The 25592-nt window shown below is 39.7% G+C and overlaps 1 pseudogene; it reads left to right on the top strand.

Annotated features, from left to right (window-relative positions):
• The window catches only part of LOC140932550 (uncharacterized), a 34827-nt pseudogene extending 9589 nt beyond the window's left edge, over positions 1 to 25238 (top strand).
• The last annotated feature ends 354 nt before the right edge of the window (positions 25239 to 25592 follow it).

Here is a 25592-nt window from a genome sequence, read left to right on the forward strand (position 1 = left end):
GTCCCATTGATGAAGCTTAGACGTAATTCCAGACCACCTGGGATTTCTTAGAATCATGTGGTGGTGTTACGAGACAGCTCTTTAAAACTTCGTTATATTTTGCAAGCTATGTAAATACCGTATTTACTCGAACAAGCACCCCAGCGCTGGTTTAAAATTTCGGCTGAAAGGAGAGGTGTTTATACTGGAAGGAGGGCGCTTAATAAGGGAGGCGTTTATTAACTTTTCCTTTCAGCAAACGGTATTTCTATTTTGAGGGTCTATCCTGTGCGTTCATTTTAACTATTTTTTATTTAACCTGTTACATATCTGTGTACCGTATTTCCTCGATAGGAGCCCACGCTTTAATAAGTGCCCGTCCCCGAATAAGCGCTCAGTCCGTTGACCATAATATCAAACAAGCGCCCCTATCGTAGCCTGCGTAGCAGGCGTCGAAAGGGGTAGGGGGTAGGGGATAGGGAGGAAGGGAAAAAGGCGAGTGGGATTGGGAAGAGGGGGAGGGGACGCCTGCTCTAAGAACCCCCTTTTGTTCATATCTGCGGAGGCTGGCCTGATTGGCTGAGCCGTAATGAGTAACATATTGAAATGCGCGTTTCACAAATCAACAAACAGTCGAGATGGCAGCGGTAGACGTGGATGTCGTAGAGAGTGCTTTGAGCGATGTGAATTCATCTAGTGATAGAGAAACTGTTTTAAAACCAGAGCAAGAATTAGCAGTAAGGGCTCTTTTAGCCGACAGAGATGTGCTGGCGGTTTTGCGGACCGGATACGGCAAGAGTTTAATTTACCAAATGTTTGTACGCGCGAAGAACTACGACCTAAATGGTAATGCGGCGATTCTCGTCATTTCGCCACTGAAAAGTATTATCGAAGACCAGTTGCAGGAGATGGAACTGTTGGGCTACCCAGCGAAAGATTTAGCCAATTTATCGAACTATGACATTCGCCGATGTAACTTAGCAATAAGAGGGTGGTTTTACCTCATGCCAAAATGCTGCTTATTCCAATAAAGTTGTTTTTATCTGCTGGGTAGATTATGCTCTGGAAGGTTCTGCATTTATACTGAGCAAACGTTATTTTAGCCGCATGTTTCACACTGAGAGGTCATGACATACATATCCATTGACTGTAGTTATTGTTTTCTGGTCGGCAGGATTTGCCCTCTGATGCAAGCGCAATTTCTTTGACCTCTTTTGAAGCGTAAAGCTTTTTTTACTACGGCTGAATAAGGGTTCCAATTTTCTCCAAAGTGCCCTCTGGATCTGAATAACTAAGCAAATTTCTTTAGTCCGTGAGTGTAATGTTTTTCTGCAATGGCGAGTGTAGCGACACTTGATTGACAGTAAGCGTAATCGGATTACTAGAAGATTGGTAGGCGTTATGCAAAAACATAGGCTCTTAGAGCAGGCGCACCCTTCCCTTTTCCCTTTCTCCCTCCCCCCTCCCCCTCCCCCTTTTGCGCCTGCCACGCAGGCTACCCCTTTTGATAAGCGCGCTCTCTCTCTCTCTCTCTCTCTCTCTCTCTCTCTTTAGATTGTCGACTGCGTATTTTCTACTTGTTCTCGCTCTGCTATTTTCAAACGGTAAATTCGAAAAAAGTTTGAATTAAAAACATGGAGAGTAAAGTTTATGAATCATTTTCTAACTTTTTCAATTTTCCTGACACAGCCCTAAAACTTGGCGCGTACTATTTTCTATCAAACCTCGCCAACGTAGCAATTACTCAATTTTAGGTACAAGATACGAAATTTTTTTAAAAATTCGAAAAAACCAGCGGTTCGAAAGGTCCTCGAAAAAAGGAAAATTGCTACTAAAGACCGCTGGAATTAGTAATATTTTCATTTTTACCAGACCATTAATTTACGAATCTTTCCTGTTGTAAGCTACATCTTCAACAAGACTTAAAACATGAAGATTTTTGAAAGTGCCCACCAAAGTTTTTAGTTAAAAATTCTTTTTGGGGGGGAATTTTCCAAGCACTGTTGTTTGCAACTCGCTTCGCATAATGGTTTACGTACATTTCACCTGTCAAGAGCTGTTTTTTTTATATTTTAAGCATTTAATGGCTAAACTTTACTTCGCAGCAAATACCCATTTGCGGTCGCAAATACCCATTTTTTCCTTTTTTGAGGAAAACGTACTTTTCATTGCAAAAACATATTTCAGACAAAACATGGATCACCAACTATATTCCCCATATCTGTATTTTCCTTTTGTTTATCTCATACGTTTATTACACTTGTAGTCATTCACATTTTAATTCTTTATTATTCATTTTTATTTTACTGCGCAATTTTTATGAGCATGGATTAGTGGTACTGAGACAGTGGGGGTTACGTTTTCGCAATATTCAACTGCGTGCAAAAAAGGAACCTGCGGATAGCCGTGCAAACTTTTATTCTTGAGCAAATGGCGCTTTTTTCTGCCAGCATGCGTCATTCTGAAGGGAACTCATTTCAGCTGCATTTTGCAGTGCCAGCACTAAACAGGCTGTCAGATAAAGATAATTTTCACTTTTTACTATACAATTTTCTCCATGACTAAAATCACAAGAGTTTTACATTTTATTTGTTAATATAAAAGATCGTTTTCGGTCGTCTGGCAAATCCGACCAAAACTGCCCAAGCCTTGTGTTTCTTTAATGACGGGCTCACAAATGGTAGCACATGACAGCAGAAGGAATGAACACTGTGCTGTAGAAACAAAAGCTAACACATTATCCAAACTTTTAGGAAAATCGTTAAAAACTAATTATTATCATTGTTTCTGTTGTACGCATTCTTTGCGCGGGAATGGACGGAGGCAGAGGCTACATTTTACACGCGTGTACATATCGCTAAATAGTAACCTTGTCGACAGCGCGCGTTGTCTCGCAGTCAGCAACTTGAGAGAGAGGCAAAGGATGCAAAAGCTTTTTGACATCTTCAGGGATAACATGGGCGCCGTGTAAAAAAAAATTGATGACTGTGAATTAAATACAAGAGAACTTCTTTCGATACTTAATTGATAGTTAATAATTATAAGAATAATTAAATTGATAGGACTAACGAAATGTTCACTAGTTTTCTCCGGTTCATTATTATACTTACTGTCACTTTTATTTCACGTAAACGGAACTAACATAAGTCTTAACGACGCGACCCGACGTATAAACCCTACTTTCACTATGTATGAATATCTACAGCTACTTACGGCCATGAACAGCTATGTGCGGGTGTGCAGGGCTACGTACGGCTCTGTATGGCTATGCAGCGCTATGTACGGCTATGTAAGGCTATGCGCGGCTATGCACGGTTTTGTTTGGCTATGTAGGGCTATGCACGGCTTTGTACGGCCATGTACGGCCCTGTATGGGTAAGTGCGGAAATGTAGGGCTATCTACAGCTATGTATGGCTATGCACGGCTATGCACGGCTGTGTAAGGCTATGCACGGCCATGCGCGGCTTTATACGGCTATACGCGGCTATGTACGTCTATGTGCGGCTATGCACGGCAATTTACGGTAATGCGCGGTTATGTACTGCTATATACTGCTATGCGAGGCTATGCACGGCTGTGTAAGGCCATGCGCGGCTATGCACAGCCATGCTCGGCTATGCACGGCTATCCACAGCTATGTATGGCTGTGCGCGGCTATGGACGGCTATGCGCGGCTATGTACTTCTATGTGCGGCTATGCACGGCTATGTACGGCAATGCGCGGTTATATACGGCTATGTACTGCTATGCGAGGCTATGCACGGCTGTGTGAGGCCATTCACGGCTATGCACGGCCATGCGCGGCTATGCACGGCTATGCACGGCTATCCACAGCTATGTATGGCTGTGCGCGGCTATGTACGGCTATGGATGGCTATACGCGGCTATGTACTTCTATGTGCGGCTATGCACGGCTATGTACGGCAATGCGCGGTTATGTACGGCTATGTACTGCTATGCGAGGCTATGCACGGCTGTCTAAGGCCATGCGCGGCTATGCACGGCTATCCACAGCTATGTATGGCTGTGCGCGGCCTTGTACGGATATGCGCGGCTATCCACAGCTACATATGGCTGTGCGCGGCTATGTACGGATATGTGCGGCTATCCACAGCTACATTTGGCTGTGGGCGGCTATGTACGGCTATGGACGGCTATTTGCGGCTATGCACGGCTATGAACGGCTATGCGCAGCTATGTACGGCAATGCGCGGCTATGTACGGCCATGCATGGCTATGCACGGCATGGTACGGCTGTGTAAGGCTATGTAGATTTTATGTACGGCTATATACGGCTGTTTACGGCTATGCATGGTTTTGTTCGGCTATGTTGGGCTATGCACAGCTTTGCACGGCTATGCACGGTTATGTACGGCTATGTACGGCCATGCATGGCTCTGCACGGCATGGTACGGTTGTTTAAGGCTGTGCAGGGCCATGTAGAGCTTATGTACGGCCAAGCGTGGCTATGAACGGCTATGTACGGCGATGTGCGCTCTACACGGCTATGCACGGTTATGTAGGGCTATTTAGGGCTTATGTACGGCTATGCATGGCTATATACGGCCATGCATGGCTATGCAAGGCTATGTGCGGCCAAACATGGCTATGCAGGGCATGGTACGGCCTTGTAAGGATATGTGGAGCTTATGTAGGGCTATGCGCGGCTATGCATAACCATGCACGGCTAACTACGGCTATGGACCAGGGCCACCCAACGAGAATATAGTTCAAAAACACTTAAGCATAGCATTGTTAAACGGATTTTAGTATTTAAACGGTAGATATAGGCATATTTTTATCCCCTAAAAATTTTTCATCTGTTCAGATTTCTTAGCTGAAAGTCTAGTGATCCGAAAATCTTAGGGATTAAAACTTACCTTTTCGAAACTTTCAGCCAAAAAACAGGCTCCCGAAAATTCTAGGTGACCTTTTTAGGGTAGAAATCCGTTAAAAATTGGCAATTATACCATTTTTTAAATGTTCGAAAATCCTAGAAGAGGCAGGAAAGCAAGAAATTTGACAACAAATGTTCCGAAAATTCTAGATCTCAAATGGTTTTCGAACAGATATTTTCCGAACATTGACGTTGGGTGCCCCTGATGCACGGCTATGCAGGGCTATGTAGGGCTTATGGACAGCACGTACGGCTATGTACGGCCATACATGGCCGTGCACGCTATGGAACGACTGTATAAGGCTAGGCAGAGCTTATGTACGGTTATGTACGGCTATGTAGGGCTATGCACGGCAATGAACGGCATGTTACGGCTATGCAGGGCTATGTACGGCTATGAAAGGCTATTTAGGGATTATGTACGGCTATGCACTGCTATGTAAAGCCATGCATGGCTATGCACGGATATATACGGCCATGCTTGGCTATGCACGGCATGGTACGGCTGTGTAACGCGATGTAGAGCTTATGTACGGCCATGCACGGCTATTCACGGCTATGCACGGTTTTGTTCGGCTATATGTAGGGCTATGCACGGCTATGCGCGGTTATGTCCGGTTTTGTACGGCTTTGTACGGCTTTGTACGGCCATTCATGGCTATGCACGGCATGGTACGGTTATTTAAGGCTATGCAAGGCTATGTAGAGCTTATGTACGGCTAAGCGTCGATACGAACGGCTGTGTACGGCGATGTACTGCTCTGCACGGCTATGCACGGTTATGTAGGGCTATGTAGGGCTATGCAGGGCTTACGTACGGCTATGCAGGGCATGGTACGGCCTTGTAAGGCTATGTGGAGCTTATGTAAGGCTATGCACAGCTATGCACGGCTATGTAGCGTTGTTCACGGCTATGTACGGCGGCTATGCGGGGTAATGTGCGGCTATGTAAGGCTATGTAGAGCTTATGTACAGCTACGTACGGCTATGTACGTCCATGTATGGCTATGCACGGCATGGTACGGTTGTTTAAGGCTATCTAGAGCTTATGTACGGCTAAGCGTGGCTATAAACGGCTGTCTAGGGCGATGTACCGCTCTGCACGGCTATGCACGGTTATGTACGGCTATGTAGGGCTTAGGTACGCCTATGTGCGGCTATATATTGCTATGTAGGGCTATGCAGGTTTATTTAGGGCTATTTAAGGCTATTTGAGGTCGAAGGCCGAATTGGCTATTGACTCAGAGGTCATGAGGGGGAGACGAATAATTGTTTTAGTATAATCCAACTAGTTGGTCAAAAATATTGAGACAAAACAACTTTAGCTAGCTAAAGCTACACTTTAATCATTTTTTGCCCACCAAATTGCCGGCACTTTTCGCTACTAGTGGGCTATAACATATAACCTAGTAGTAGCTCAACCAATCAGAACGCAGCATTGATAATAGACCACTAGGTGGATTTTACTAAGTACGGATATTAGGCGATGTAGGGCCATGTACATGTAGGGCTATGTACGGCCATTATTGCTATGTAAGGCTAAGAAGGGGTATATTGGGCTATGAAGGTCTATGTAGTGTAGAGCTGGGAACAGTTACATTGCATATTAAATAATGTGAAATCACTTATATGATGGGTACACCACGCACCAACCGCGGGGTGTGGTGGTTCTTCGGGTCAGATATTCAGTTGTTTATTATTAGACTAATCGTGTTTGCTATCTGTTGGTATAGACTTTTTTTAGATTTGGTGGCTTCTAAAGAAGCCATTGTTTTCCCTTTTAAGTACAACTTAGTTTTAAAAAAGTTTATTTATTTCTCTTTAAGTTCTGCTCTAACTATATATTATTTTGAACGGGTTGCCTCTTTAAAACAGCTTTCATAAATAATTTCATCAAGTCTTGTTTCCATATATACAAATTAGAAATCTCCAAGCGGAACCATGTTTTGGCCCTACTTAGCCTTTAATTATCTATGTACTTTAAAAATTGTTTGCAGCCGTAGCTACTAATATGAAGTCGTGTAGCAGTACTAAAGTTATTATTATCATTGCTTATTGTTGGCAGCACATACATGTATCCACTTGTAAGTTTGATAATGTGCTACGGAATCGAATTTAAATAATTATGGTAACAAATTCCCCTTGTTAAGCGCTAGGAGTATTTGTTACGGTAGCAAATACTCATTATGGGTAGCAAATACCCACTTTACAATTTAATGAGTATTTGCTACGGTAGCAAATACCCATTATGGGTAGCAAATACCCGGTCGAAATTTCAGTGAGTATTTGTGGGGGTGTGCGGCACGCCTCCTGAAACCCTTACCCTATTTCAGACCAAAATGTGTGATTTTCCCTACCCTATTTAAGACCTGATCAAAAATTTGATACCCTATTTCAGACCCGACGCTTAAATCAATACCCTACTTCAGACCTGCCTTATAATCAGTTCCCAGACCAATGACCAATGTTAAAGGCAATGTTTATACGCCTTTATTCAGTATACAAAACTGTACAAAACTGTACTGTTACGACACGTACACGGTTAGCGTAAACATTAAAAGGGAAATGGTCTTATCACGTAATGATGAAGAATGCTAGCTTCTTCTAAAAGACATACACAATTCGAGACTAGAGTGTAAAACTATACCCTATTTCAGACCAAAACGGCTCAAAAACGATACCCTTTGGCGGCGCACATACCTATATAGCCTATATAAGAGAGTACCCCCCCCCCCCCCACCCCCCACTCCCGCCAGGACGCAATCACTATACATTTGTGTAAAGTGTATAATAGGACTACGGTACTCTTGATTATAAAAACCACCGTTTTAACGAATAAAAGGCACATGTCTCCTAGTATCTGTACAGAAAACGTTGATACCTTTTTATACAAAACAAGAACTGATTACGCTCACCAAAATTCGTGTATAACAGTTCGCAATTAGTAGCATATCCCTTTTGATTAGTCCCTGTAACAATGATTCTTGCTTCTTTTTTCATTTTTGAAACCCTGTTCGCAAATGAGACACGTGAAATTTTTCGTGTAACCAATAACGTTAATTGGTGACGTCAAGAGCCATAATGGGACTATTATGGCTCTTGGTAACGTAACGTTCGCGAAATAAGATGACCCGACAAAGGACAAGCTATCAAAATAAAGGGAACAGAGGATTTTGTCGCCTGACAAAAAGTAGTAGGCATCTTTAAAGTTTTGGTGATTACAAAATTTTCCAATTTTTTGCAAAGGCCAAACTCTATTTTTTGTCGCATCGCGAACAAGTTCAGGTTTTTGTCGATGTTTATTATGTCGTAACTAACAACAACACTAGATTGCAGGGTGCCAGAGAGGTTAAAGTAGAAACTAGAGTTTAGCAAAGATGAAGCAAGCAAGAAAGAAGAAAAGGCCATTGGCACAATGACGCCATTTTACTGCTACGACCAGAATCCTCAGGGTTTCGCTTTCTTGTACAAATTAGGGCTTTTGATCTCGCTGGGATTACCAAATTTGAAAAATAAAAAAAAATTTAAAAAAATGAAAGGAACGTACGAAAGGGATTCTGGTCGTAGTAGTAAAGTAACGCCATCGTGCAAATGTGTAGTATTCGTTGATAAATCGGCTTTAAAAACATTCTTTAGTCGAGTATAAACGATTTACAGGGTACCACGTGTACGTTCAAGCACCACCACTCCTCCCCCGTTAAAATGCACATGACAGCATTGCGTGACGAACAGCGTCGACATTATTGTGCCATTGTAGCACCAGTCAGATATATATTTTCGTGTAGTGTAAAACATTGTTTAACAAATTGCTAGGCCGTCGAAGAAGATGCAATCGTGATGAAATTCGCCTAAAACTGATTGGTATTCGACCTTTGAAGACGTCGAAAGTTGACGCGGTGTATCGGGTGTGAGGTGTAATTTGCAGACGTTACAAACCAGAGGTCAAGCGACGAACGACCGGAAAATCTATCCTTGTACCGGTCTTTTACTGCTCATAACTAGTAATAGTTGACACTACAGCTGCCCCCGCTCTGTATATTGTCGGTCAATAGCATTCTTGCTCGTTGTGTAGCTCGTTGAAATATACCGATTCATAACGAAGATTTTCACACGTATTCCATACAATAGGTGAGATAAATACAGGAAACGCAAGGTTCCATGCACAGTTTCAGGTCGATTTAGACAGCTCTGATCAAAACATTCTCAGTTTCGAGATTAGCTTATTCTAAACCATAAGAAAAGATTTGATTAGAAGTTGAATTTGTCGCTATTTCCCTTTCACTTTGTATTTGTATTGTATTTTGTATTTATTTATTTGCCATACGATTACAATAATTACAAAAAGATGCCAAACAAAAAATGTAGGAAGAAATGGCGAGGCAGCCTAAAGGAAACTATAGAGCTTATGTTAATTAGGCCTGCTCAATTACAATTTTTCGAAGATGGCATAAAAATTACGGCGACGGATACAAAATAATATCAGGTGGAAAATTAAACTAATCAATATCACGGACGTTTACAAATGTTGAAGATTAAAAGGCTTTTTCCCAAGATTTTTGTTGGAGTATACTAATAATTATTACAAATAAACGCCTTAAGTGCTCTTTTAAAGGAAAAAGATGAGGAAGCGTTGATGATGTTGGTGTTTAAAGTGTTTCAAAATTCAGGTCCTTGATAAAAAACGGAAAATTGTTTGGTTCGAGAACGACAGAAAGGCAGACGAAATTTACACGAGTTTCTTGTATTAAACGAATGAATTTGACTTTGTAAGGTAAATTTACAATGAAATTTTAAAGGTAGAGTATGGTTTTGATAGGAGTACATGAATAAGGCTAGTTGTAATAAGTATATATCATGAAATTTTAAGATACCAAGAGTTTGAAAGATTGGATCAGTATGTGCATCGAAAGTGGTTTTAGCTACAGTTCTGATCACTCGTTTCTGTAAAATCTCAAGACGAATAAGGTTAGTTCTGTAAGTAGAGGCCCAAACTAAGTTGCAGTAAAAAAGTATGGATAGACTAGAGCAAAATACAGTGTTCGTAAGGTTTTCGTAGATAAATAGAAACTGGATTTACGAATAATTCCTGTGCATTTAGAAACTTTTTTGGCGACATGGGAGATTTCAGATTTCCAATTTAAATTTTCATCCATAATTACTCCCAAGAAAACTGTTTCTTTTACTTGATCAATTTTTTGGCTATTAATTAAAAGTCGAATAGTTTGATTTGTACGCTTTTGGCATGGTTTAAATACAATGAATTTTTTTTTTTCAAGTTTAATGAAAGCCTGTTAGCTCTAAACCATATTGACAACTTATTTAGCTCAGCGTTCAGTATATTAGTAAGGCAGTCTTTATCCTTGTGAAACACAAATACGTTTTTATCATCGGCAAATAATATCAGTTGTAATATTGTTGACGTGTTGATTATATCGTTGATGTAGAGCAGGAAAAACAAATGCCCTAGTATTGAACCTTGGGAAACGCCCAAATGAAATTAGCACGAGACGAAACATAACCATTGTATTCTACAAATTGAAGTCCGTTGGAAAAAAAGTTCTTAATCCATTTCAGAGCCAAGCCACGTATACCATAGTGTTCAAGTTTATCAGATAAGATGGAATGATTGAGTGTATCGAAAGCTTTCGAGAGATCTAAAAAGACACCAACCGCTAATTCACCACGATCAATAACAGATGAAATTTTTTCATGCAAATCAATCAAGGCAAGCGTTGTAGAGTGGTTTTTCCTGAAGCCGAACTGGTTATCACAGAGAATATGTAATGTAGTTAAATAATCATACAAGCGATTATAGATGATTCTCTCTAGAAATTTTGAAAAGCTTGGTAGAACCGAGACAGGCCTATAGTTGGTGAATAGTGACTGGTCATCAGCTTAAAACAGTGGTACCACACAAGCTATTTTCATTTGATCTGGTACAACGCCATGAGCGATCGATAAATTCATAATGTGAGCCAGAGGTCCCGAAATGATTTGAATGGATTCCTTAATTATAGACATTGGAATATTATCGTATCCAGGCGCTTTCCCGGAAGCAAAAGATTGAGCAATGGTAATAATTTCATCCTCTGTTGTTGGGCTAAAAAAGATTGATTCTCGAAATGATCCAGACAGAAAATCTTTATTTGAAGAGAAGGCTGTATCTTCTTTGCGAGGTTGGGACCAATACTAGAGATGTAGCTGCAAATCCTATTTGCTATAGCTACTTCCACTGGATCAGAAATCTCCTGACCGTCTGACTTAAATATTGTATTTAACTTAGGCCTTTTACATTCAGTTCATTTGATTTGCCGAAAAGGAAGCCTTAGAAATTAAAAGGACATTTGATCAATTCACACCCGCGCATTCTAGTCTTCTTTTAAGCTTTATAGGGGAAGGACATCTGTGAGCAGGGAATAAGTCAGCACAGAATTTGATAGTCGGCGAATTTCTGTATCGTCCATCGTTCTGCTAGTCAGAAGCTAGCCGTTGTTCACTCGTCTTGCTTGTTTGGGGCTGAGTCTTATTCCGGTCAAAGAGAGAGCGAAAGAGTTTCTGGCAAGGTTTCCAATCAAAGATTTGTGAACTCGTGTCTGGCAAATTCTCCATAAGTGTTTATATATACACAGTTATACTCACCTTATAACTTCGTCTGCGCTTAACGAGTGTCTTTTGGTCCATAACTTTCAAAACAACTGCTCCACAGAATGTCACTGATAACACGTAACGCAAAAGAGTATCGAAACATGACTGCACAATAAGTGTCACAAAATCTACCTAAGCGGTCCCTTTGGGATTTTCTGTCTTTAATGGGTCATCCTAACCATTTCGTACTTGCGGGCGCAAACAATAAAAACGTCATCATTACCTACCGATTCCTCGCGGCCCCTACTGACTGTATACTTCAACTGTAAGTACCTTCCTTAATATACGCGCGAGTTACTAGAGTGCCTCCTCGGGATTTCGCCTCCTGGGCGAAATCCCTGCTGGGGCAAAAAAAAACGAACAGATAAAACTGAATGTATACGGACTAAAACGACTAGGAAACCTTCGCTAACTTGGTGTTGTCCTCACCTTCTTCGAAAGGATTCCACATTTGTCTTGGCCTCCAGCTCCATTCCATCGAAAAGCAGAATAGGTTGCACATTATTTTCGTCGAGAAGATCAATATACTTCATGCACATGTCAATGTACCTGAGAAAAAAAATCTGAGGTGAGAAGAGGACTAAAGAGAAGCTTGCGTTTAAAATCAAGCACTTTAAGCACGTGTAAGAACGAAGTGTTGATACGTACCGCGTTGTTTCAATCCCTAGAATTATCTCTTCGGCACAGAAAATAGCAGCATTATGAAGCCTGCAGTAAGCATCGATTGCGGCAACCTTCCCGGAAAAAGATCTAACATGAACGTCGCTTGTTATGTCCTTTAAAAGCGGAAGAAGGGCTGTAATGCCCATATCACACGATTTCTGTGGCGTAACAAAAGATGTGAACAGAGCGAAGGTCAGATGCAAATGAGTCGTTTGCATTTTTTCCCATGATGCGCTTCGGACCGTGTCCAACACCGCCTGAGGTGAATCAGTGAATAGTGCAGGGTATTCACTGATTGAGTAGCCAATCAGAGCGCGCGAAAAACACTATCCACTGTTTTAGTATATACTAAAATGTAATACCCACCATAAATGCAATAAATTACTAACCATAATTAATGTAATAAAATTTGAACCATGAATGTAGTAATCTGGTTCACCATAAAATGTAATAAATTTTGACCATAAACGTAACAAAATGGAATATTATCACCAAATGAAGTTTGAATGCCAGAAGGTTGTCAGATGCTGTTTCCATAATAATTGGAGATTAATTTTTGTTATAAAAGCTAGTCAAAGAGGGGATTGCGCAATTGGAGGATTGTTTTACTTAGTAAACAATTTGCGTTCTTTTATATTTACGATCTTTAAAATGGCGGAAATTTTGGACATTTGTGCCCGCATGGCAGTAGCGGCTATTCCCAGTCGATAATAAAAATGGCGTACGGAATTACAAAGCATTATGTGAGACGCGATTGACTTACGGAAAATACAAGAACAATTAATGCTATTTTTCAGTTTGCCAAAATCGAATATCATTCAGGGACATTTCAGCGCTATTTTAGTTAAGAAAAAAACATACATCAAAAATGAATTCCATACCTTTCACTGGAACGAGATATCGTTTTCCAACTTCAGATCCAGTCAAAGCCTTGGAAACTCTTGCAGATCACTGACAAAACAATCAAAGATTGCATATTGTACCGGAAATAACAAAAAATGTAACGACGCTACACAACAAGTTTGCCAAAATCGATTCATAAAATACCGTTAATGCCCTATCTGGAAAATAAAAAATCCTATCTTATGAATTTACCTTTCGAATGAGCTGTTAAAAACACGACCCAAACGCAATCCAGCACAAATTGGAATCTCACGCTAAAATCCCCAAAATCCATATTTCGGCCTTCCTTTGCTTCATTTTGCTCCAAGACCTATGGCTCGAAAGCTTAGTTCACCGACAACTTTTGCCATTGCTTGTTTTGGCAATACTTTCAACCAGCGGCTTTTATTTGGCACAAAACAACTACATATTCTACCACTCAATCTATCCTAAAATAAGAGCCTTACTCAAATATGAGCAACTAGAAATTAGCGGTTAAGTGCATTATCAAACAACCTGAATGTAAGACGTACGGAATGCGATGTCCGTAGTTTCTGGAGATGGGGGGAGAACGTCCGACACTTTCCTGTGCAAACTGTGTGAATCTATAGTGTGAGGATCGACTCAGCTGTGCGCAGCGGTTCGAGTTTTCATTGATGTACGGCAATACTCAATTTCGCACAAAAAATAATCTTAATTTAGGAGTAAAACAGTAGATTGTTGATACGGTTACACAAAAGCATTCATTATAGCTCATGCACTTTAAACGTGTCTATGTTATTACATTTATGGTCAGTATTGCACTAATGGTTGATTATCACATTTATGGGCGATTCATCCAACGTCATTTTGTTTGCATATTCTTTGCGCGGCGCCCTTGCAAAAAATGCTCGCGTCTGTCAAATAGCACATTTTACTATTTCGATGGAACCAACCCCACTGCTGGAGAGTTATCCAGTTACGATCTCCTACCCCGATTATGACTCTTCATGACATTAAGAGCCCCAAATTAGCAAACGTCGAACGTAAATTGAATGTATTCATGCTCTTATTACTAACTGACACTACATCTCCTTTGTAGAACTGTGTGGCTATGTAAGGAGCCTGCTAGGTGTAAGGGGAGACATTTTTAACGTTATTCCGATTGGCAAGATAGTCGAGATGCCTAAGGAATCCTTGTATCACCTAACAAAACCGGACAAGGATGAGGACGAACAACTTGAAATCGTTTTACGATACTGGTCAGAGAAAAACGACGAAAACGTAGCGGAAGATCTTGCCACTCTCAGGAAAGGCCTCGAGAGCTTAAAGCAAGAAGGTTAGTAATCCCGAAGTTTCCCTTTGTTTTATTCTGCAGCTTACTGAGGCCCCCTGTTTAAAATATACTGAATGTACCTGCTACTTCTTAGAGACATAAAGGATCAGTCAAGTTACTCTGCTCGGCTTCGGTTGGCATGATGTATACGCTGTTTATAAACTCAACTGGCAAGTGCTGAGAGGAAATCTGCGGTGTACAATTATGCCACTGAGGGCAGGACAGATAAAATAAAGTAGCTTGCCAGCACCGGAAGAAAACAAGAGACTGTTGCTGATTTAGGTTTCGACTGTACTTTGTGCCGCCTTTGTCCTATTAGCTCTCCTATTAGATTTCCATTTAAGAAATGGTAAACGTGCGGCATAACATAATCAAAAGAAAAAACACTTCCATTTTCCTTCGGTTGGGTCAGTCATCGGTACTATAGACAAGTTGATGTATGCCATCTGCCCGCGGGTAAACAAATCGTGCCTTTCAGTTTTTCTTTCGCCTAATCAACCGTTCTCCGTCTTAGGTAAATTGCAACAAGTTTGTTGTTATTTATTCTGAATGGGACTGTCTTTTTTGTCGGTAAATACTTTGAGGGAAAATTATAGCTGTAACTTTAAACACTATAAACTAAAGAAACAATTGTGACAATTTTTGCGAGAAACGTAAAGCAGAAATGAGAAAAAATGACTATAATTCCTTTACAGTAATAGGTATGTTACGACCGCTGCGCACACATTCCGTAGCTACCATGAAACCACGTGCTTTGAAATCCTACACTTTGTGAGTTTTGTCATTTTAGAAGCCTTTGCTTATGGAACTTAAAACAGTCGGTAAGTTTTCCTCTTGTATTTCGGACGTTGACTTCGAACTTTTCGAACACTGAATTCATAGCGGATTTATGTTTTGGTTGTAGAAAAACTAACTCGTGCTTAGGATTTACGGGATTGGATTTGAATTAGTTTGGAACTACTCTGACTTCATTGTAAATTGGATTTGACACAGCAGGTCAGGCTGTTGATTTATTTGGATCTGGACCTATTCGGAACGTGGAATCTTTTGTGGAATAAAGATAAGGTTTACGTACGGAGTTCGAGTGTTTGACTTATTTTCGTAACAAGGTAACACTAATTTTAAAAAGAAATTAAGACGGAATCCACCAGGAAATTGAGTAATTTTAATTCTCAATGGACAAAAACCTTGTAAATATTGCATTCAAGGGCTAAAGATGTAATTAGTCATCTGTAATAACACCAAAGTAAATTTCTCATGGGAGTCCGAGAAAATTAATGTCAAATTTCACAACAATTATGAAACAGGTAAATTTTTAAAAATTTCAAGTGAAAGATGTAATTTTGTGAAATTTGACACTCATTTTCTGACTAATAACATCTTTAGCCCTTCAAAAATGTAAATTTGAAACCAATATGCTTTAAATTTTTCTGGTACAAGGTTTTTGTCCGAAGCTGTCTCGAATCTGAGCGCGTTTAAAATTTGCTTGAATTTAACTTCAACTTGACTAACAAGTCAACAACACAATGCCAATTGATGAATCATTGGTTTGCATTTCAAAACAGACTTTCTCTTTTATAGAAACACACAAACTGTACCTTTTAACGTACATTTAAAAAATCTCGGGCCTTAATCATCAACAAAAACGCCCTTAGTAGCGTTGAGTCTCGCTTGAAAGGAGCCGATGGGGCTTGGAGATAAGTTTTGCTGTCCTACGCGCTGGTGCTGTAATGCTGCGTTTTCGCTTTGAATACAAAACGAATGTTATATGTCATAATGTAAATACTCAAAACGCAAAAAATTGCAAGGAGAGACAGGCCGCACATCTTAGCTTCACAGCGGTGTGAACACTTTGAAAACCTTTTACATATTGATATTGCTCCAGTGAGGAGAACTCTTTCAGGGATTTTACACTCAAAAAATTGAACGATGATTTTTACACGGCCCGGTACAGTTTTTGTTCATTACAGGAAAAATGTGTAAGTTTAGCAGAACCTTATACAACAGACAGTTGATTCAGTTCGCGCGTATTCGTGTTGAATTTGTTGTCCGTTTTATAAGATATCAAAATCGCGTGACAGTAATTACATTTTCCATAGCTGCTTAGTATCTGCTTTTGCCATCTCCGTACAGTTGATGTTTACGCGATCTCAGAGTACAATTTTTAGAGCTGTACACAGCATGCATTTCATCACAGTATCATTGGGATAAAGCGTTTCATTTTCCAGGAAAATTTCACTTTCTCGTCAAAACAATCACTGACTCCGTCAGACTCGGAGTAGTTTACTTAAATTTAGTGCTCAGTACAGCGAACGGGATTATGTTCTGTGAAATTTATCTACAGCTATTTGCTGTGAAACTTTCCTACATATTTTAGCAACATGATTGTCAAACTTCAGTTTGTTATGTATCGTTATGCCAAGCATCTCAAGTTCTTTAGTCACTGGGATACTGGAATTTTCACACTTGAAATCAAGTGTGGCGTCAGATTTTCCCATCACAATAGCTTGATACTTAGAATTGTTCCTTTTCAGACCGTTCTCATCATACCATTTATCAACAAGCTGGAGATCAGAGTTTATAGCACTCCCAACTTCTCTATAGTCATTATGAGCAAAGAAAATTTGCTTGTCGTCTGCGTAGCTAGAGAGTTTACATCTTTTCACGATGAACAGGAGATCGTTGATGAAAATATTAAATATCAAAGGCCCGAGGATTGATCCTTGGGCAATCCCTCTAGAGACTATAATTCCAGCTCGAATATTCTCCAGCTACTTTCACTCGTTGTTGGCGATCAGAGAAATAATCCTCAATGATATTAGCAGTTCTCTCGTCAGCACCATATTCTTTGAACTTCTTCACAATGAGATCGTGTGGTAGAGAGTCGAAGGCCTTCGACAAGTCCATAGACACAAGGCCAATTATTTTCCGATCGTCCAGCTCCTTTCGCCATTCCTCCGTAAGACTGAGCAGGGCCGTATCACAACCGTGATGCTTTCTATAAGCGAACACGAACTTGTGGAGAATATTTCTGAACCGGGGACTGACTCTTGAATGAACGAGCGTTTCAAAGACTTTTGACAAAGATGGAAGAATGGTGAGAGGTCTGTAATTATCCTTGGACAGGCTGCAGTCTTTCTTATACACTGGAGTTATTTCGCCCTTTTTCCACTGTTTAGGGATTTTTCCAACGTCCAGAATATAATTAAAGAGAGTGCAGTCCGGCTCACACAACACTTCAGCAGAGTCTTTCACTGCCCTCGCGGGAATAAGATCATGGCCAATGGCTTTATTTGTTTTCATGTTACACATGATTTCCTTCACTTCTATGGGGTTAGTATAATTTAGGGTGATCTGGCCGCTGGCGGAGTCGTGTGGAAAATTTGTGAAATCCTTCATGCGTTCAGTTGTCTTATCAGTGCCAACAATGTTTGAAAAGAAATCGTTCAAAGTTTCTGCAACTTCACGTGGCTCCCGCATTATCTGATCGTTCTCCTTAAGAACAATACGGCTATTGTTCTTTTTCTTGCGTGAATTAATATACGGTCTAATTGTGTTCCAGAATTTTCTTTGATCTGCGTATTTCTCCTTACAAAGTGTTTTGAAGTGGTCCTGTACAGCTTTTCTTCTCATACTGACAACTTTGTTTCTTAAGACACGATATTTTTCCCACTCGAGAAGATTCCTGGATCTGTAATATCGCTTTTTCTGTGTATCTCGGTCCCGCATTGTCTTCCGAATTTCATCTGTTATAAATACTCCAGCCGGTGACGGGCGTTTCTTGACTGTTATCTTGGGCGCATGAGCATCCAGAACTTGATCGTAGAGTTGATGCCAACACCAATATACATCGTCAGGATCATCAAACACGTATGAGACAGAGAAAGGCACTGTTGATAAATCAGCTTGAAATGAATCCTTATCAAAAGTTTTAAAGGATCGTGGCGGATCGAAATTCTTGTTTTCCTATTGGCTTCTGAACGTAACCAATTACGGAGTGTGTATTTCGATCCTCTTCTGTTTCAAGCTAGAGGTGTGTTTTCATTGGATAGCATTTCGTGAAAATTTAAGCACTTTCTTTTATGGAAGAGTTCGAAGGTCGCCTGTAAATAGGTGCGCACAGAGTTTCCGTACACTTCCTCTAAAAACTGGAGTGGATACGTTCCTCGTTAGGTGCGCAATGTTGAACTTTCTACTCTGTGCTTGGTTCTTATTAGTGCCTGTGTTGATTTTCATAAGGTAAAACGGGGCCTACCCGTAAACAAATCATAGCAATAAAAGGGGGTGGTGAGCCTACACGACTTTTACCTCATGCCAAAATGCTGCTTATTCCAATAAAATTGTTTTTATCTGAACTTTTGAACTTCAGAATTCGCATGTTTGTGAAAAGCGCAGTAAAATTACTCAATTTCCTGGTGGATTCTGTCCTTAAGTTTTTTTAATCGATCCTCGATCCCCGATTCTCGATCCCCCATCCTCGTTGCTAGTTTTCCGGTAAACCTCGAAGTTTTGCTCATTAAGGTGGCTCGATACAGTTTTTCAGGACCAATACCTCCCAAGTTTGAGCATGAACTACGTCGCTATAAACAAAGTTTTGCAAAAATTGCCACCACAGTTGTATTAGATGAAGATGGAAATTTGTTATGATCAGGGTTGCAATGTCATCGTCGGAGTTGTCATAGCAACGAAATGACGCTATTAGCTATTTTACTTGCAGCAGTATATCTCGGCACTAGGAACTGTTCTTCGAAAATCATTCGCGAGAGCTTTTTCTTCCAATAGCAGCCTCGACGTTCGTGAAGTTTAAGCGAAATCTGTAAGAGCGTTATCGAGATATTTTGGGATAAAGAGTTTGTGGTTAGAAATACAGTAAAAAATAGACAATCTTGGTGTTCGGCTGTTATCTGTAGAGAACGAGGCGCTTTTGACATGCAATTTCACCTCAGGGTAGTTTCAATCTTTTTAACAACATCAGCCGTTTGCTAGAAAGAAGGATTTGATTTGTATGTATCGAGGCGCTGTTGTTAGCGGTTTTTTGAACATTTTGGTCTACTTTAACAAATTAGCGAATAATTTTTAAACCGCTCGATAGATTTTTTTAAAAATTTAAGATTCTTGAGATTAACCTTCCTTTTATATGACCTTTTAGTTTCAAGATTATTGATATATTGTAAGGCAGTAAAATAAGGGCTACAATTCGCCAATATTTTGGCAGAAATTTTGTGTTTACAAGTGTGAGCCTCTAATTATTCAGGGTATTGTGTCCAAGTTTCATATTTTCGTGCACAACAATAGCTAACATTTTTGCATATTTCAACTGCATTGTTAGTTACTACTGTTCACGTGAAAATGAAACTTGGAGACAATGCCTTGAATAATTAGGGGCTCTCACTTGTAATGACGAAACTTCCGATAAAAAAAGTAACAAATTGTAGCCCTTATTTCACTGCCTTACAACATATCAATAATCTTGAAACTAAAAGGTCATATAAAAGGAAATGTAATCTCAAGAATCTTAAATTTAAAAAAAAATCCATCGAGCGGTTTAAAAATTATTCGCTAATTTGTTAAAGTAGACCAAGATGTTTACAAAACCGCTAACAAGAGCGCTTCGATACATACTAATCAAACCCTTCTTTCTAGCAATCGGCTGGAGCTATCTCCCATGATCTTTCACACACGCTTTTAAAAAGATTGAAACTACTATGAGGTGAAATTGCATGTCGAAAGCGCCTCATTTTCTACAGATAACGGCCAAACAACAATATTGTCCGTTTTTTACTGTGTTTCTAACAATAAAAACTTTATCCCAAAATATCTCGATAACGCTCTTACAGATTTCGCTTAAACTTCACGAACATCGAGGCTGCTATTGGAGGAAACAGCTCCCGTGAATGATTTTCGAAGAACAGTTCCTAGTGCCGAGATATACTACTGCAAGTAAAATAGGTAATAGCGTCATTTCGTTGCAATGACAACTCCGATGCCGTTGCAACCCTGATCATAACAAATTTTCATCTTTATCTAATACAACTGTTATGGCAATTTTTGCAAAACTTTGTTTATGGCGACGTAGTTTATGCTCAAACTTGGGAGGTATTGACCCTGAAAAACTGTATTGAGCCACCTTAAGTTTGTTCTTTTTTTCGTCCACTGAAGTAATCAGTTGTTCTAAAGTAATCAACGCTTTCAAGCGATAGAATTCGTGGACCGACCCGTTCCGGAAAAGCTCGAAATAAATGGGATTTTTACTCTATGACTGGGTCGACATGAAGTGCTTAAAGTAGAGTGCAGGATAGTCAAGTACAAAGCTACCCGTATAAACGCATCCGTGACACATACGTAACGTCAGACGGGTAGCTGAAGTTGCTTGAAGTAGTAGTCGAAGGTTAAATCTTTGATATCTCAAGTATTTATAAAGTGCAGCGCGACTTCACATCTTAACAACTGCGAAAATCTATAAATTAACCACATACAACAAAGTGAATCTATTTAACCGTTCGGTAGAGATCTAGTAATTGCGACAATATTCTGAGAAACGTAAAGTCTCAATACACCACAAAACAGGGTTTTCCCCGCTATAATATTTTTACTTTTTAATACACGTGCATAATTACACGAAAATCAAGGGCGTCAAATCGGGGAAAATTACATTATTGCCAAACAGCAAAAAACGTCATCATTTTACATGCGTCATTTCAGTCATCGTCGAAAAAAAGCCGCATGCTCATCACTAGTCTCATTTGTATGCAATGAAAGTCGTCACGATTCTTATTCCCGGTTTCCACGTTCTCCGCTAAGAACGCCTGGAAGCATGGCCTCCTAATTGGTGCCCGCCGGACAAAGAAAAATAAAAAAAGAAACGCCTGCATTTTTAGAGTCTCGCTCTGCTAAAGCAAGCTCGACTAAATAACTTCGCTTACTCGGTTTTTCTTCTGCGCTCCTAACCGCGAAGAAAACAGTGATAAATTTGTCCAGGGCAAATTTAATTTTGTCGCTTGTCATCTTTTGATACTTCAAAACGACAACTGAGTATTTTCTTCAACTGTCACCTCTATTTGTATATTTCATCGGTGCATTTTAAACCGCACAGGAGAGGAGATTTCCTGAATTTTCATCAATCATACAGCGCTAGTTCAGTTTCTTGGCGTGCACCAACGGACAAATGGTAGATGTCTAACTGACCAATCAGAGCGCGCGCCTTATTTCTGTTATGTTATAAACTGTAATAAATTCATTGGTTAATGATGTGCCTCCTAACACAATTTTACCGGTCTTATGAGTATGAGTCAAAGGTAGATCTCGGCAGATTGCTTCATTTCTAGAAAAATCAGGGGGTTTATTTACCGATAATAGTCTCCTCCACCTTAAAAGTAAACTTTCTAGTATAAGACTGATGACTGCAACCACGAATATAGCTTCCTAGCAATGTGTCCCATTTTACTCGGTATTCTCCACTGACCATAATCAGCTTCATTTTAATTTTTTTGCTTTTTTTAGATTACAGAGTAACAAGAAGAGGACAAATGCATGTCAAACACGTAAGACAGGTTGCAAACAAGATCTTGGGTTTACAATTTACGAATGCTGATTTACAGAAGTACTTCATTCGTAAAATTCAAAATCTTTGTAAAAATGTGCTTAGGGACTGTTGCATTGAATTGGAAGTATCTGCATATGATGTTGAAGGAGCAGCCTCCTCCACAAATCATGCACAGTATCTCATCCAATCCATCGAGAATCATTGTCCATTGCCTCTGGAAATTAAGGAAAAATACCAAGAGGTTTGCTCGTTATTTGAAGAATCTGCGATAACAAATTTTCTGAGTATTGTTCCTTACCTCGTTCAGAACATGAAAGAAATCTTTGTTGACCATAGGATGACAGAAGTTCCCCTAAATGGCCTAAGGGGACTGCCAAGGGAAAAGCTAGATGTGTTTGTTACTAGTATTCAAAGTGCCGAAAGAAATTACGATTTTTTCAAGCTTTTGAGTAATTGTTCCAGAATCCTCGAGCTACTATGCCTGGAAAACTACGACAAGGAGCCCAACGTAGAAATTGAAAAATGGGGCGAAAGTTTGGCAGTTTTACCAATGCTGAATTATCTAAAGCCGTATTTTCAACACTGTAGTCAAGATGTTAGATTGTATAAGAGGCTAGAACTGTTTTCTCGTTGCTTGAGAGAGACCATTGACGATCGTGATCGCCTTGACCTATTTTTTGTGCACGATTTTTCTAACGTTTTGTCGAGTCTCATTCATTTCGCAAAGATTGACCCTTCAAAAGAGGTGAGATTTGAACTAAATGGTTCTACTGATCTTCCCTACTCACGTGCCCTTGAGACGGTTAAATACGACAAACTGGAAAACACGTACTCTCAGGTCTTTCGCATCAAAAGAGACGCAGAAGATGAGCTTCAGCTCCATGCAACAGCACGTGTATACAACGAAGGAGAAATTTGTACAAAAGGAACTTTTCATTCAACGATCATGGTAACGTCTCACTGCGAAAAAGCTCTTTTAAACTGCCATATCAGCCATTTCCATGAAATCACAGCGACAAAGCTGGAAGACAGAGAGTCGGGAAATATTTGTGTTGTCTTCTGCACTTCTCGAAAGAAGAAGCTCTTAGAACTACTAGACGTCCTGCGAAAGGAACTAAGAGAGAACGCGGTAGATTTGAGCGAGTCGAAAGTGACTCAGTGTCCTCTTTGGATGCGAACTCACGTTACTTCAAAGGAAGGTGCAGTTTTAAGCCTCCGTCTAGTGTACAAATCGGGGTCCGAGGCAGTTGTTCTTGACAGCAAGGATTTTGTAACGTTTGCCAGGTCATCCAACGGACAATATGAAGGTAAGTCAAAATATTTGACTTGCTAATGACCAGCCGTTTTTAACTCGTAGTTGTGTCTATATTACAAGTTGTAGGTTGCTCTGCTCTTAGGTTATTATGTTGTAATTTTGTATAAAACAAATTTTTTTACCCGCGTTGTTGAGGCTATTAAGAACTCTTGGTTTCTAGACAACCGAGTAGGAATCTGGAAGCTGTTTTAGGTCAATTCTGTGCTTAAGTCATGTATCAGGTCATAGTTACTTAACCCACACGTAAAATACTCCGTTAGAGATAAGAGGAAGATACCAAACAGATTTCATCAGCGAGAACAAGCCATTATAATTTGGGAGGTGATTTTTGTAGGTATAGCACTAGGGCTTGAAAAAGTTTTTGTCCCAACTTTTTCAAGTTTCAATCCGTGTTCATTTTTCCATCCGACGACAGGGAGTAGTTTCAATGCGTAAATATAGTCTTAAATAACAAAACTGAACCATTATTTTTGGAATTCAATTCAATTTCCAACTTTAAATTAGAATAAAGTTTAACCTTAGTTTTTATAGAGAAAGCAAATAGTGTGAAATAGCTCCTTTAAGGAGAAGCAAAAATGGGAGTACCACACGGAGAAAAAACTCCGGAGCAAGGTTCGTAACCAACAAAAAATATCGGCGACGTTTTAAAATGTTCCTTTAAATTGGAATGTGTCTCATCTCATCTCATCTCATTTTTTGGTGTCTTAAAACAAGATAATTGCAACAGTATGCGACCTACGTCGACACACGTAGTCTTCCAGACTGTAAGACACAAAAGCCGCGCGTTTATTGAAACTACCGGACTGGGCAGAATCTTGGGCGTGGAACTTGATAGCATGCTAAATTTTATAGAACATTTTTCTAGTCAGCTAAAAAAGGCGTATGCGAAGACCGGCGCACTTAGGAGAATTAGGCGTTTTGTACCTATGGACGTTATGCTAGCATTATACATTTTACCACATCTAGAATACTGTAGTCCCCTCCTGTTAGGGGTGGGGAAAGTCCAGGCCAATAAAATTGAAGACGCCAATCATTATATAGTAAGTACACTGACAGGGCACGGGAAATCAATGCGTTACCAAGAACTCTTAAATATATGTAAGGTGGACACTTTAGAGTGTAGGAAAAAGCAGCAATCTCTGATCCTATTATTTAAATTCATTGGGAATATAGGGCCATTAGAGACTTTTTTAGCATGACAGAAACGTCTTACAATTTAAGAGAAAATGGTGTTAATCTTTGCGTTCCCAAATTTAATTTTAATTTTATGAGGAACTCTTTTACTTACAAGTGCGCTCAACTATGGAATTAACTTCCAGAAGATGTCAAGCTGGCCGATAATGTTAATATTTAGTAATTTTTCTATTTTTGTATATTTTTTCTAATTTTTATAATTTTTTGTATTCGTGTGTACATAGATTATAGATTATATATTTAATTTTTTTCACACTAAATATTATTATTGTAATTGTAGATTTAATGCACGGTCGTATTTTGAACGAGAACTTGTGCTCTTAGACGCTAACGTGGTTAAATAAATTATTGTATTGTATTGTAGGTTGGAACGAAGAACCGATCCTGTTGGACAAGCAAATTTGCTTTGCAGCAGATACCCAACTGGAAGAGGAAAATTCTGTACAAGAAAGCAACGATAATGTTCCATCAGAGCACATGCAAATCTTCATTAGGACGATGGAGGAAAGGATTATCACGATACCCGTAAACCCGAGCGATTGTATCTGGAATGTGAAGACAGTAATCCACAAGTTGTACCACTGCCCACCAAACTCGCAACGTCTAGTGTTTGGTGGCATGAGACTAGAAGACGAACGCAGTCTGAGAGATTACAATATCCAGAATAGATCATATCTGTACTTGGTTCAAAGACTTCGAAATAGTGAAAAGATGCCAATTAATCATTTACAAATACCACATTAGTGAACTCCTTTGCGACAGAACAACCATCAACATTATCAACTTTGACGAACACTGGGCTTGGTGACATAGGTGACTTTCTTTCGGTGCCAAAAATCAAAACTGCAGCTAGGTACTTAAGATCCCGTAACTGTCAATATCGGGGATAACTGACCAAACTAAAAAAATCGAAAATGATGATGATTTGCCAGATAAGTATTTCGATTTTTTACAAATTGACAGTTTTCGAGAAATCGAGGAAAAAACGAAACAGCGTTTTTTACCCAATCAATTTATTCAAAAACCATAGTAAAAATTATCAAGTTTATCGCGTTTATATCATGAAAGGCAAGATGCACGGCTAAAAAACGAGAATATTTTCTGTTAAAAGTAAAAGTATTTTCTCTTTAGTTTCTCTACTTGGTGCGTTTTAAGGTG

This window comes from Porites lutea, chromosome 1, assembly GCF_958299795.1.
Source record: "Porites lutea chromosome 1, jaPorLute2.1, whole genome shotgun sequence".
NCBI classification, from domain to species: domain Eukaryota; kingdom Metazoa; phylum Cnidaria; class Anthozoa; order Scleractinia; family Poritidae; genus Porites; species Porites lutea.